Raw genomic sequence first — 15,124 nt, 5'->3', positions numbered from 1 at the left:
TTGGGAGGCATTAAAAAAAATGTATTTATCTATTTGTTGGGTCTTAGTGGCCACATGTGGGATATTTGCTGTGTTATGTGGCATCTTTTGTTGAGCGCACGGACTCTAGTTCCAGCATGCAGGCTTAATTACTGTGCAGCTTGTGGGATCCAGCTTCCCTACCAGGGATTGAACCCAGGTGCCTGCATTGCAAGGCAGATTCTTAACTACTGGACCACCAGGGAAGCCCCTTGGGAGGCATCTGAATGGGATAACACTGGCTCCTACCTCCGAGGAGAGATAAAATGGACCAGGGATATAAAGTGTTCATAGAGCTGAACTTGGAAGAGCTCATTTAAAAGTACCAGTTACTATTGTTACCACTAGTCTCAAGATTTGGGCAAGTACAGAGAGGGCTCTGAATTGAAAAGTTCTTAGATCAGTCTCCATGAGATACAAAAGAGGAAAGCTCCACCCTCCCTTAGAGGCCCTCTGAGCCCCCCATTACCCCTGCCTCAAATGGCTCTTCTAGCGCTCACATCTCTTCCTAGAACTGGAGCCACGTGGGAGGCCGTGCGGTGCGGGGGTGGGAGTCTAGTCCAGCTTCCACTGCTCCCTGGCTGTGTGACCCCAGGCAAATGCATCACCCTCTCTGAGCCTCCTTAACAGTCATGTGAGGCAATGGGACCGTGGGCTCTACCCTAAGGACCCATCTGCTTATGACATTTACTGATTCCTTCCTCACATCGGCCAGTGGCCAAGGAGGGAGGGTGTGGCTCCCTTGCGGGTCCAGGTCAGGATCATGGCTCTGTGTGGAATCTGGGCTCTGTTGCTCAGAACTGCCTCTCCTGATGCCTGGAATTCCACCATTCGTGACTCATGCCTTTGGGAAATCGTTGCCCTCACCCCACTGAGTAATAACAATAGCAGTCCCTCGAGGCTTTGCTGATAGTCCTGGGTCTCACTTGCTCTCAGCGTGCTGCTATGAAGTAGGCAGTGAAAGTGAGGATCAGATGTAGAAAGCGAGGTACCTGATGCTACACAGCGAAGTCTAGCATCCCGTCTCCTGGCTTCTTCATCAGTGCTGTTCCCCTCTCAACTTTCTTTTTAAAAAAACTTTGTTTTTAATTGGAGGATAATTGCTTTACAATATTGTATTGGTTTCTGCCACATATCACCATGAATCAGCCATAGGTATACATATGTGAAGAAGGCTGAGCGCCAAAGAATTGATGCTTTTGAACTGTGGTGTTGGAGAAGACTCTTGAGAGTGCCTTGGACTGCAAGGAGATCCAACCAGTCCATTCTGAAGGAGATCAGCCCTGGGGTTTCTTTGGAAGGAATGATGCTAAAGCTGAAACTCCTGTATTTTGGCCACCTCGTGTGAAGAGTTGACTCACTGGAAAAGACTTTGATGCCGGGATGGATTGGGGGCAGGAGAAGAAGGGGATGACAGAGGATGGGATGGCTGGATGGCATCACCGACTCAATGGAGGTGAGTCTGAGTGAACTCTGGGAGTTGGTGATGGACAGGGAGGCCTGGCGTGCTGCGATTCATGGGGTCGCAAAGAGTCGGACACGACTGAGCAACTGAACTGAACTGAACTGATACATATGTCCCCTCCCTCCCACCCCATCCCACGCCTCTGGGTTATCACAGAGCACGGGGTTTGAGCTCCCTGTGTCATTTGGCTTAGATTCCCATTAGCTTTCAGTTTTACATATGGTGATGTGTATGTTTCAATACTACTCTCTCCATTCATCCCACCCTTTCTTTCTACCACTGTGTCCACAAGCCTGGTCTCTATGCCTGCATCTCCATTGCTTCCCTGCAAACAGGTTCACCAATACCAGATTTCATATATAGGCATTAATATATGATAGACTTCTGCCCCTCCCTGGGACTTCCCTGGGGGTCCAGTGGTTAAAACCCTGTGCTTCCAATGCAGGGGGAGTAGGTTTGATCCCTGGTTGGGAACCTAAGATCCCACATGCCGTGTGGTATGGCCAAAATAAATTAATTAATAATTTTTAAAAGAGAGAAATGCTGTCTGATCTTTGTGCACCCATGTTCACGGCAGCGCCATTCATGGCAACCGAAAGGTATGAGCAAACCCAAGTGTCCACTGATGGATGAAGGGATCAGCAAAATGTGGTCTACATGTGCAACAGAATATTACTCAGCCTTTAAACAGAAGGTCATTCTAAATGGCCATCATCAAAAAGTCTACAAACAATAAATGCTGGAGAAGGTGTGGAGAAAAGGGAACCCTCTTGCAGTGTTGGTGGGAATGTAAATTGATACAGCTACAATGGAAGGCAGTATGGAGATTCCTTAAAAAGCTAGGAATAAAACCAATAAAACCACCATATGGCCCAGCAATCCCACTCCTAAGCATATACCCTGAGGAAACCAAAACTGAAAAAGACACATGTAACCCAGTGTTCACTGCAGCACTATTTACAATAGCTAGAACATGAAATCAACCTAGATGTCCATTGACAAATGTTTGGATAAGAAAGTTTGGGTACATATACACAATGAAATATTACTCAGCCATAAAAAGGAAAGCATTTGAGTCAGTTCTAATGAGGTGGATGAGCCTAGAGCCTATTATACAGAGTGAAGTAAGAAAGAGAAGGGTAAATGTTGTATACTAACACATGTAGATGGAATCTAGAAAGATGGTACCAAATAATGTATCTGCAGGGCAGCAATGGAGAAACAGACATAGAAAACAGACTTATGGACACGGGGAGAGGGAAGAGAGAGTGAGACGTTCGGAAAGAGTAACATGGAAACTTACATTACCGTATGTAAAATACACAGCCAGCAGGGATTTGCAGTGTGTCTCAGGGAATTCAAACAGGGGCTCTGTATCAACCTAGAGGGGTGGGATGGGGAGGGACACGGGAGGGAGTTTCAGAAGGGAGGGGATATATGTATACCTATGGCTGATTCATGTTGAGGTTTGACAGAAAACAACAAAATTCTGTAAAGCAATTATCCTTCAATTAAAAAAAAAGCAAAAGAAGAGAAAATGTCGTTCTGACACAGGCTACAGCATGGATAAGCTTGTAGGACATTATGCTGAGTGAAATAAGGCAGTCACAGAAGGACCAATAATGTATTACGATTTCACTGAGATGAGGTACCTAGAGCAATCAGATTCACAGAGACAGAAGGTGAAAGGGTGGTGGTTGGGGGCTGGAGGAAGGGGGATAGGGAGCTAGTGTTGAATGCTTAGAGTTTCTGTCTCACAAGATGAAGTTCTAGAGCTGGATGGTGGGGATGGATTACACAATGTGAGTGTACTTAATGCCACTGAACTTGTACACTTAAAAATGGTGAAGATGGCAAATTTCCTTAAATGCTTTTTGCAAAATTTTTAAAATTAAAAGAAAATTGCTGCTTCTAAGAAGATGCTGCTGCTGCTGCTGCTAAGTCACTTCAGTCATGTCCGACTCAGTGCGACCCTGTAGACGGTAGCCCACCAGGCTCCCCCGTCCCTGGGATTCTCCAGGAAAGAACACTGGAGTGGGTTGCCATTTCCTTCTCCAATGCATGAAAGTAAAAAGTGAAAGTGAAGTCACTCAGTCGTGTCTGATTCTTCTTGATCCCATGGACTGCAGCCTACCAGGCTCTTCCGTCCATGGGAGTTTCCAGGCAAGAGTACTGGAGTGGGTTGCCATTTCCTGTTCCAGAAGAAGATGCTAGGTACCTTTTTTTTTTTTAGCACTAATATTTTGAAGGACGTGTAACTTAATTACCAGGATTTGTATCAGTCAGATAGTCTGGGTCATGTTGCTGTAACAAACAACCCCCAAATCTGACTCCTGAGTCAAGCACTTAACCACTGTCCCATACTGCCTCTCACACCCAACCCCTGCCCCCCCGGAACCTTCTTCCTTGCTGCCTAAACCTCCCCCTCCTCTGTCTGCACCCCAACTGCAGGAAAAACCAATAGAATCAGTCAGATTCACCCCTGACTGGTTGTGTGCCTGTGGACAAGCCAGCTAACTTCTCTGAGCCTCAGTTTCCTCATTTGGAAAATGGGGCAATAATGGCACGTACCTCGAGCGGAGAGTTCAAGGAGCATGGAGACCATTTAGCATGTTCTCAGGCATGCTGTCAGCCTCTGCAGATAGTTAAGCCTCAGGCAGGGTTTGGTCCTCGGTTTGAACAATCCCAGGAGAAACACCTTCTTCCTGCCAGCCTTGCGTCAGGGCAGGGGAATGAGTGGGACAGGGGCCAGAGGCTATAGAGACAGTTGTCTCGAGTCTGAAATACTTTTCTCCCCAATAATCTGTTTTCAATCTCATTCCTTTTTTTCCTCTCCTTTTCCAAACTCAGTCTGCCAAGAAACAAGCAAGGAAGTGTGCATCAGCTCCCAGCCCAGCCAACATCTCACCCTTTGGGAATTTCTGCTTTAAATACGGGGGTGCAGGACCCTTCAATAAACCATGTGTGTCCCTTTACAAGAGCTGGTTCTGCCTCCTGCCATGTGGTACCCTAGGCCCTGGGTCTATTCAGAGCCTGCTCATCATCTGCTGAGGCTTGGGCACAGGGCCCTCTCCTGCAGTGGTTCCTCTGCTCTCTGCCCCTCTGACCCTGCTCACAGGACCCTTCCCCCTTCCCCCAGGTCTGGACACATCTTGAATTCTTGTCTCCTCTTGTTAGTGACCATCGTTGAGGGCAAGGACAGAGTCATCCTCTTCTCTGCCTACTCGGAGGCTTTCACAAATCAGAATGCCTTCACGACCACCGTATCAACGGGAGGAGAGGATGATGATGAGAATGACCATTTTACAGATGAGAGTATGGAGGTCCTGAGAACAGGGTTGAGCAGTCACACTGCTGGGGAGTTGGGACCCCTCTCCCCTGGGTCCCTGCTCTCACCAAGCCTCCCTACAGGGCTAAGCACACTGTAGGCACCTGTCTGGACGTGCATCATCAGGGAGTGGGCAAGTGTGGCAGAGGCTGGTGCAGGCTCTTCTCTGAACCCACTCCCTCCTCTTCCTGGGCACAGGGCTGGTCGACGTCTCCCAGCCTTCCTTGCAAGGGGACCAAGCCCTTTGTAGGTAGGGGTTTTCCATGCCTCTCTGCAATGTGACTTGGCCCTGGCTACCCTGTTCAAGAGGTGGACTCTATTCCCCTCAAATAAGGGTTGGCCTTAGCCCTCTCTAATCAATGGAATGTGGCGGAAGCAACCTTGTGCTAGTTCTGGGAACAGCTTCTAGAAGCCCTGCAGCTCCTCTCTGTCTCTCTCTTCCTCTGCCAGCCCCCCGGAGGATGGAAAGGCGAGCAGCGGGAAGCCGCGTTGTCTCAGCCAGCTTTTAGATGACAGACAGCTGGACTGTGGCTTTAAGTCACAAACATGGTCTTCACTCAAATTTTAAATGTCAAGACAGTCATGGAAATTGTAGCTTGATTTGGGGTTAGACCTCTCCCCTCGTTTCCTCCCAGCAGTGGGGAAGGTGGACGAAGGTGGGGTGGGGCTCCTTCTCCCTCTTCCCTCCCCTCCCCTGCAGACAGTGGCTAGAGATGGCAGCACTAACCTGAGCCCCTTGGAGACAGTCATCTCTGTGGGGCGACCCTTCTCTTCCCGAGGGGTCCCACCAACCTTGCTCAGCCCTGGGGACCCAGCATTCAATGCCAGCTTCTTGCCCCTCTGGGAGGCCCTACAGGAACAGGACCCAGGATAACCACCTGCCAGTTACCCACCCCCCCATACACACACACCCCTACACCCCCACCCAAGGAGTGTTGATCTGGAAACTTCTCCTCCTCAACACTGAGGTCCACTCACTGGAAATGCCACTCTGCTTCTCTGTCAAGTTTTTCAGTGAAGGCATTTTGTTTCAGTGGGATGCATGTGTTTCTAATTTTGGTAGGTATTGTCAGATTCCCTTCCAGAGGTGTTAAACCAGGTTTTAATCCCATCAGCAGTGTGTGAGTGTGTTTCTCCACGCCCTCATCTGTATAACTGCCAGTTTGATAAAGTGCCTGCTCCTTGTGGGTTTAACACACGTTTTTCTTATTAAGAGTGAAACTAAGCATCTTGTACATTAAAACCGTTGCTTTTCCTTTTCTGTGAACCACTGGCTCACCTCGTTTGAAGGCTGTATTTTCCATTTCTCTACACATTTCTCCATGCTCCCCAGACCCCGACCAGAACCTGGGACTAAGGTTTAAGGACTAACTCAATCCTCAGGGTTGAGGATTTCTGAATTGTTGGGCAGCAGCAGCATCAGCTGTTCCCAGGTGTGAGAATTCAATTGGCCAGCCTCTGGGAAGGAAGCTAGTCACTAGGTTGTGACTCTTTGCAACCCCATGGACAGAGGAGCCTGGCAGACTCCTCTGTCCATGGGATTCTCCAGGCAAGAATACTGGAGTGGGTTGCCATTGCCTTCTCCAGGGGATCTTCCCGACCCAGGGATCGAAGCCAGGCCTTCTGCATTACAGGCAGATTCTTTACTGTCTGAGCCACCAGAAAGACCAGGGTTTAATTTTTGAGGGCATACTGCTCTCTGCTGGTAAAGCTGAGTTTCTCCACTTCAGCTTGGAGCAGAAGGGGCTGGGCAACTTTGTAATGGGGGTGGAGTGGTAGGGGGATCTGGGGGAGCCTCTGGGCTCTGGGTTTGATTGTACTCAGCTGTTTACCACTGTGTGGCTTTGGGTAAGTAGCTTCACCTCTCTGGGCTAACTCTTTATATGGGAGTAATAACTCTTCGTCTCACTCACAGATTTGCTGGAGGAATAATCAGGTAATGGGATATGCGGCAGATCGGAGAAGGCACTGGCACCCCCCTCCAGTCCTCTTGCCTGGAAAATCCCATGGGCGGAGGAGCCTGGTAGGCTGCAATCCATGGGGTCGAGAGGAGTCGGACACGACTGAGCGACTTCACTTTCACTTTTCACTTTCATGCATTGGAGAAGGAAATGGCAACCCACTCCAGTGTTCTTGCCTGGAGAATCCCAGGGATGGGGGAGCCTGGTGGGCTGCCGTCTATGGGGTCGCACAGAGTCGGACACGACTGAAGCAACTTAGCAGCAGCAACAGGAGATGGCTCAAAACAAGACTAAATAAATAATAGCTGGGGGTTTTCTTGGGAAGGGGTATTTGTTTGTTTGTTTTGTTGGTAGCTGGAATTGTTGACACTTAGAAAGGCCAGGGAGGGGGAGAAAAAGGCTGGCCTGGAGCTGAGTAAAGGAGACATTAGTCGGGGCTGGATTTTCCCGGGTCACCACTGCCTCACCAGTTTCCAGACCTCCGTCTCCTCTTCTGAGGAACGGCCATTGCACTTCACAGCAAGGGTGGGACATGCACTAATGCCTGGGGCCCTGGGACCCCATGCCTGACCTGGGCAGGGCCCCAGCTTCCCCCCACATTGGACCAGGCACACAGAGTGCTGAGCAAATCTAGGCTGAACACCCACCAAGACATTTGGACTCTCCTAGCCTGGACTCTCAGAGAAGGCAATGGCACCCCGCTCCACTACTCTTGCCTGAAAAATGCCGTGGACGGAGGAGCCTGGTGGGCTGCAGTCCATGGGGGCGCTGGGAGTTGGACACGACTGAGCAACTTCCCTTTCACTTTTCACTTTCACGCATTGGAGAAGGAAATGGCAACCCACTCCAGTGTTCTTGCCTGGAGAATCCCAGGGATGGGGGAGCCTGGTGGGCTGCCGTCTATGGGGTCGCACAGAGTCGGACATGACGGAAGCGACTTAGCAGCAGCAGCATCTTGGGCTCTCTGCCCCAGGGACCTGCGGGGGCCTCCTGGAGGTATTTTCCCCAAGAAGCACCCCGATGGAAGGTACCCCTATCACAGTACTAGCTCTTTGGTGGTGCTGGGTGAGGGCTGTTTTTATATGAGCCAATCAAATGGTCCACCAGTCACAGGGCCCTGTCTTCATACCTGACAGTCAACTCCTGCCTAATTGACAGTTACCCTCAAGTCTGCCCTCTGCTCTAAAACCTCCCGTGACTGCCCATTGCCTGATTCCTCGCCTTGACATTCACGGCCGTCCATGGCCCAAGTTCGAGCTGTCTGTGAAGGGCACCCTGAGGCTGCATGAGGAGCACTCACAAAAACCTTGCCCTTCCTTTAAGATTAAAGGGCACTTCAGTCATTTATTCCCCTATCATTCAGTTGCTCATTCAACACAATCTATTAAACACATAAATTACTTATTAATACACCTTTATCACCTACTAGACAAAGACAGCATTCTAGGGCTGGAGTAGAAAGAGACAGTGGTCTTAACCAACTGTAACTAAAATGTCTTAATTTTGCACATGTGACCCTGTAAATGCATTGCAGAACCTCCCCCCAACCCCCAGCCTGCAAAGATTTCGGTTGTTTAGTTGCTAAGTTGTATCCCACTCTTTTGCAAACTCATGGACTGTAGCCTACCAGGCTCCTCTGTCCATGGGATTTCCCAGGCATGAATACAGGAGGGGGTTGCCATTTCCTTCTCTAGATCTTCCTGACCCGGGAATTGAACCCGTGTCTCCTGTATCACCCGTGTCTGCTGCATTGGTGGCGTATTCTTTACCGCTGAGCCACCAGGGAGAGGGGTGTAAATCCACCTCTGTGTCCAGCCCCGAGGGACCATCTCCCGGCGCAGGAACTGAGATCCAATGTCTTGATTCCTGGTTCTGTCACCCCACCTATGTGCCCTTGGAAAGTCGTTTTCCCAAGTCTCAGATTATTTACTAACAAGTAATAATCACGGTTCGGACCTGGAGAGAGTTCTTGGCAGGAATTGCTTTAGATTAGATGTAAAAGTGCCTGCACGTGGGGCCTGCACATAGTGTGGTCAGCGGCAGCCAACATTAGCTGGGGCAGGGGCCACTGACTTTGCTGACTCCCAGCAACTTGAGGGATCCAGAGATTTGCTCTTTCTGCCCACTGGAGGGCACCAGAAACCACAAATGACATGCTGTCTCTGTACGCTGGCTAAGCAGGCATCCCGGAGCCGGTAAGAGTGAGGGGTTTCTGGACCCTAAAGAGACCCCACAAGGCCAGCCAGGAGCCTGGTAGTTTTCTGTGCTTCTATGTCTGGAGCAATGATCGGGGCAGGTTGCATCTGGCCTAAAAGGGCTCCCCGAACCTTGGGCTGCTGGTTCGCATTCCCAAAGCCCCTAAGTCCATCTCTCACTGCATCCCACAGCCCAGGACAGTGTGGGTAAGAGACTCTGGCTTCCTATGCTGGCTCTTCGCGTTTTAGTCTGTGTGACCTTGGGCAAGTGACTTGACCTCTCTGAGCCTCGGCGTCGTTTTCTATAAAATGGAAATGTTACTCGTCCCAGAGAAGGGAAAAGCCTCTCTTCTCTCTTTTGGAGAAGATATGGCCTTGATGGTTTGTGTTGCTTACAGTCAGTAAATATGCTACAGTGTAATCAGCTGTTTCCTGCTGATGACAAATGTAATGTATTGATTAATCTGAACATTGTACTGAGCATCTTACCACAAACCTAGCCCTGTACTGGATAAGAAGACTGGCAAAAATGAAGCTAGGGGTTTTGTTAGGGGTAGTGGGACTCTGGGTGATAGATTTTCCCCACCTCAGCCCTGCTCTGTATCTGCCAAACTCTACGCAGTTTGTTTTGTGTTTTTGGCTAAACCGGGTCTTAGTGGCATCATGTGGGATCAGCGGGTGGGGTTTTTTTTTTTTTCCCCCAGTTGCAGCCTATGGGATCTTTAGTTGTGGCATGTGGGATCTAGTTCCTTGACCAGGGATCAAACCCAGGCCCCCTGAATTATGAGCACAGAGTCTTAGCCACTGGACCACCAGGGAAGTCTCCAAACGCTCTACAATATGGATGCACTGACCTACCAGCGGTAGAAAAGGAGGACGGGGAGGAACGCTGATTGGACCTCTACTGTGTACCAGGTGTTTCCGCTTTATCCTTCCTCTAAGGCTGCGGGCTCCGGGCAGACAGGGACCACCTGGCTTGCTCATTGCCACATTCTCTGCGCCCAGCATAATGCCTGATACGTAGTAAGTTCTCAATAGAAACATGTCTAATGATCAAGAATGACTTGGGCAACGTTTACAAAGGAGGAGCTGAGGTTCAGAGAGGTTGTCTGACTTGTCTGAGGTGACCCAGCCAGTGGGACGCAGGGATCCTTCCCACTCAGTGCCTGTCCTGCCTCCTCCATCCTCATGCTCCCTTTGCCCAAAACAGCTTATTTTACAAATACGGACTTTGGTAGTTCTGGTTAAGCAACAACCCCAAGGGGTAGGGGTTAGAATTTACCCCATTTACAGGGAGGACAACTGAGGCACTGATCAGTTAACCAGCTTGCTCAGATCACACAGTCAATCAGTGATAGAAGCAGGATTCTAAGCCTTCCGCTTGCTACAATGCTTGCAGGTGACCACTCTGCCCTGCAGCCTCCCAGAGGGGCAGCTGGATGTGAATCTTGTCTCCCTGATACCCTGGGGAGCCCTGGAGGCCCCGGATCATGCCTTTTTTGTGCAGCCCCTGGCACAGGGCTGGGCGCACCTCAGGCCCTCAGTTCGGGTCCTCTGGTTGGGGGGTTTGGCCATCAGGTGAGGCCCCTTAGCCACTGTAGCCCCGTTTGGAAGGTAGTTGGTGACCCTGGGTTTCTAGTGCAACGTCAGCTCTACCCTTTGAGTCTAGGACTACCTGTCCATGCCCCACCCAGGCCTGTACACACCTGCTAGCGCGGCGCTTTGAGGATGTGGGGAGGAGGCAAGGGCTGGACTTTGGCCCCTTTATCTACACCCCTTTCCCACTCCCAGAAAGATGTTTGTCCAGTAGTGTATGGGCTGTGTGCACATGGCATATATATATATACATATGCAGCTGAGCCCACATGTACACATGCATTTCTGTACACGTGCCTTTGGATATGAGCCATCATGTGTGTGAATACACACGTGTATCTGGCCGTGGTATGTGTGCTCCTGTCTGAGGGTGCAGATGTGGACATAAATGTGAGCCTGAGTTTATATGAGGCTTTGCACATGTATGTGATGTGGAAAAACAGAGCACCAAAGTGGAAGGGCATCTCTTTGCCCAGCCTCAGTTTCCTCATCTGTAAAATGGGGACAGTAATGGTCCCTAACTGGTAGAACAGTGCTAGATACACAGAAAGTGCCATAATATTGGCTGTTATTATTACTAATAACCTCCCAGGGGCTGTGTGGAGATTCCACAAAATAATGGCTTTGAGGGTCTGGCTCAAGAATTGTTCCTCCCATCATCCTTAGATTAGTAGTTGTTGTTTTTTTTTCCTTTTCCCTTGGTTTTATCATCACAAAGCTAGTATAACAGTGTTCTATTTTGGGAAATAGAGGTGGGGAAGGGTGGGACATCTGTCACCCAGAACTCCTGTCACCCTCAACACAAGTAGTATGTTACTGTCTTTAACTAAAGTATGGTTTCTGTACAATGTTATAAAAGTTACAGATGTACACCATAACAATTCAGAATTTTTAAAGGTTATGCTCCATTTATAGTTATTGTAAAGCATTGTCTATATTCCCCATATTGTACAATATATCCTTGAAAGTGAAAGTCACTCAGTCGTGTCCAACTCTTTGTGACCCCATGGACTATACAGTCCATGAAATTCTCCAGGCCAGAATACTGGAGTGGGTAGCCTTTCCCTTCTCTAGGGGATCTTCCCAACCCAGGGATCAAACCAGGGTCTCCTGCATTGCAGGCAGATTCTTTGCCAATTGAGCTATCAGGGAATATCCTTGGAGCTTATTTTTATATCTAGTAGTTTGTACTTCTTAATTCTCTACCCCCATATAGTAGTTTTGTTTTTGCTATTCCTTTTCAGACTTTGTCCATAAATAAGATAACATGAGCCTTAGCACCAGGATGGTGCTTAAAGCATATTTGGATGGATTAACAAACATTTTTTTCAGCTTAGATGATTAAACTGAGTACTTTTAAGTGTACCTTTATTATTATTATTTTTAAATTGGAGTATAATTGCTTTAAAATGTTGTGTTGCTTTCTGCTGTACAACAACATGGATCAGCTATGTGTATACATATATCCCCCCTCTGTTGACCCTCCCGCCGCCACCCCATCCCACCCCTCTAGGTCATCACAGAGCACCAAGCTGAGCTTCCTGTGCTATGAGCAGCTTCTCACTTGCTAGCAATTTCACACTTGGTAGTGTATATATGTCAATTAAACTGAGCATTTCTGATCCTGCTTTTGTTCACTTATTATGGGCATTTCCCATGGAACAGCTGGTAATTTATAATTATTAGAAATAATAGACGCACAGAACTCAAACCGGGGCTCTCTAGTAACCTAGAAGTGTGGGATGGGGAGGGAGGTTCAAGAGGGAGGAGACATATGTATACCTATGGTTGCATGTTGATGTTTAGCAGAAACCAACACAACATTGTAAAGCAATTATCCTTCAATTAAAAATAAAGAAATTAAAAAAAAAGAAATAATAGAAGAAAATCAGAATTGTCCCAGTGCCCCCAAAGCTGGAAAACAATCAGTTGATTTAGGGAAGAGCCACTTTTTTAAGAAATGTTGTGGGTTAATAACAGACCTGTAAGATTTTTTTCTTTCCTTGTGGTGAGTTATTGCTTCCATATTAGGAATGGGATGTCCCAGGATTTATCTGTCCCTGGACATGAAGGGGATTCCATTGAAAAAATGAGACAACAACCATCAAGAAAATGCAGGTCAAAACCACAGTGAGATACCTCTATACACCCACTAGGGTGACTATATTAAAAAAGACAATAACAACTGTCAGTCTGGGTGTGGAAAAATGAGAACCCTTGTACACTACTGGTGGGAAAATAAAATGGTGCAGCTGCTTTGGGAAACAGTCTGGCAGTTCCTCAAAAGATTAAAAATAGAGTTACCATGTGACCCAGCAATTCCTCTCCTAGGTCTATACCCAAGAGAAATGAAAACATACGTCCACATACAGATGTTCACAGCAGCATTTTCACAAGAGCCAAAAGATGCAGACAATCTGAATATCCATCAGGTGATGCATGGATATATTTAAATATGGTCTATCCGTACCATAGACAATTCCCTGGAAATAAAAAGGAATGAAGTACTGATGTATGCTCCACCATCAATGAACCTTGAAAACATTATGTTCAGTGAAACAGGCCAGTCACAAGAGGACTCCATGTATCTTGTATGGAGTCCTTGTACAAGGATCTATCTTGTATGATTCCATTTATAGGCAAATCTACAAAGACAGAAAATAAATTGACGGTTGCCTTGGGCTGGGAGGGGGGGAGATTAGCAGGGAGAGGGGTTGGCTAGGGAGTGACTCCTCTTGGGTACAGGATATTTTGAGGGAGGGATGATGAAAAAGTTCCAAAACTGACTGTGATTAATATAGTAAACACCATTGAATTACATACTTTAAATGAGTAAATTGTATAGCATGCAAATTTTATCTCAACAGAACTGCTATAATATTTTTTTTTTAAGGGGTAGAGACCCAAGATGACAATGAAAATATACACTGTTGTTTATTTAAAAGCATGGCCTATGGGCCAAGTGCTTGGTAATCTCATTTAACTTTCCCAACCATCTTGGTTGTTTTCCCCATTGTACCACTGAGGACACTGAGATTCAGAGTGTTTGAGTAAGTGGCCCAGAGTTACTCAGCTCTTTAGTGGTAGAGTGTGGTTTGAATCTAGGCTCATTTTTAGGTCCATGGCTCAGAGGTGAAAGCATCTGCCTCCAATGCAGGAGACCTGGGTTCGATCCCTGGGTTGGGAAGATCTCCTGGAGAAGGAAATGGTAACCCACTCCAGTATTCTTGCCTGGAAAATCCTATGGATGGAGAAGCCTAGTAGGCTACAGTCCATGGGGTCGCAAAGAGTCAGACATGACTGAGCGACTTCACTTTCACTTTCAGCCTGCATTATTTTGTTGCAGTTCCGGTGCCTGGGAGGATGTTGAATTCACTTCCTTCCACAGACTCACTGAATTTCCAGCTACATATGGAACTGTTTCCTGTGGGAAAAATCCTCTAAAACAAAGCTGAGGGCCTCCTACACATCAGAAGAACATGAAAAAGCCCACGTGGAAGCAGGTAGGACAGGCAAAGACACAATCTCATCACAGACCCCATCCCCAGCATGGTGACTTGCAATTAGGAAGGAATTCTAAACCTTGACCTTCTCCCCGAGGAGCGAAAGGTCTGAAGCCCACATCTGGCATGCTAACTTTTCAGACCTGCCTCTTAAGTATTTTTGCTGCTTCTTGGAAGGGGCCAGGAGCCGGTGCACCAGGCCAGCTGGACAAGCATGCAGCTTACAGGGCATGAGGGGCCCAAGGCCCGGGGCTCCTCCCTGGTCTTTATTTGGCCTGGGCAGCCAGAGTTCACGGTCAGGGCTCTTTATCACTCCCTGAAGCCTTCTCTCAGCATCTCTCGGTTTACGGCCCTTTAAGCAGATACTCAACAAAGGGCTGCCCAAGAGACCTCCAGGACTGGGCCCTGGCCAGCCCCCACGACTTCCAGCTTTGCTACACTGAGACAATAATACGTGTGTACTAAGATATATAGACAAAGATGTTCATCACAGTATTGTTTATACAGGGAAAAACTAGAGAGAGTCTGAATGGTCAATGCCGGGGGACTGGTTACTGTACAACAGAATGCACAATGGAGTAATATAAAGTAGCCCTTAGAAGTCAAGTCCTATGGTAGAAGACTTCTTCCTGACATAGGACAAGGCTCATATGTCAAGGTCAAATGAGAGAAGCAGATGTGTGCTGGGCATCCCAATGCTTCACCAGCACCCAGGCCAAACACTGCTTGCCATCTGCCGTGTTGCCATATTAAACTTTTTCAGTTTGGCTCAGTTCAGTTGCTCAGTCATGTCCGACTCTTTGTGACCCCATGAATCGCAGCAAGCCAGGCCTCCCTGTCCATCACCATCTCCCAGAGTTCACTCAGACTCACGTCCATCGAGTCCGTGATGCCATCCAGCCATCTCATCCTCGGTCGTCCCCTTCTCCTCCTGCCCCCAATCCCTCCCAGCATCAGAGTCTTTTCCAATGAGTCAACTCTTCGCATGAGGTGGCCAAAGTACTGGAGCTTCAGCTTTAGCATCATTCCTTCCAAAGAAATCCCAGAGTTGATCTCCT

The sequence above is a fragment of the Capricornis sumatraensis genome, chromosome 15, assembly GCF_032405125.1.
Source record: "Capricornis sumatraensis isolate serow.1 chromosome 15, serow.2, whole genome shotgun sequence".
NCBI classification, from domain to species: Eukaryota; Metazoa; Chordata; class Mammalia; order Artiodactyla; family Bovidae; genus Capricornis; species Capricornis sumatraensis.
This window is presented reverse-complemented; position numbering follows the sequence as displayed.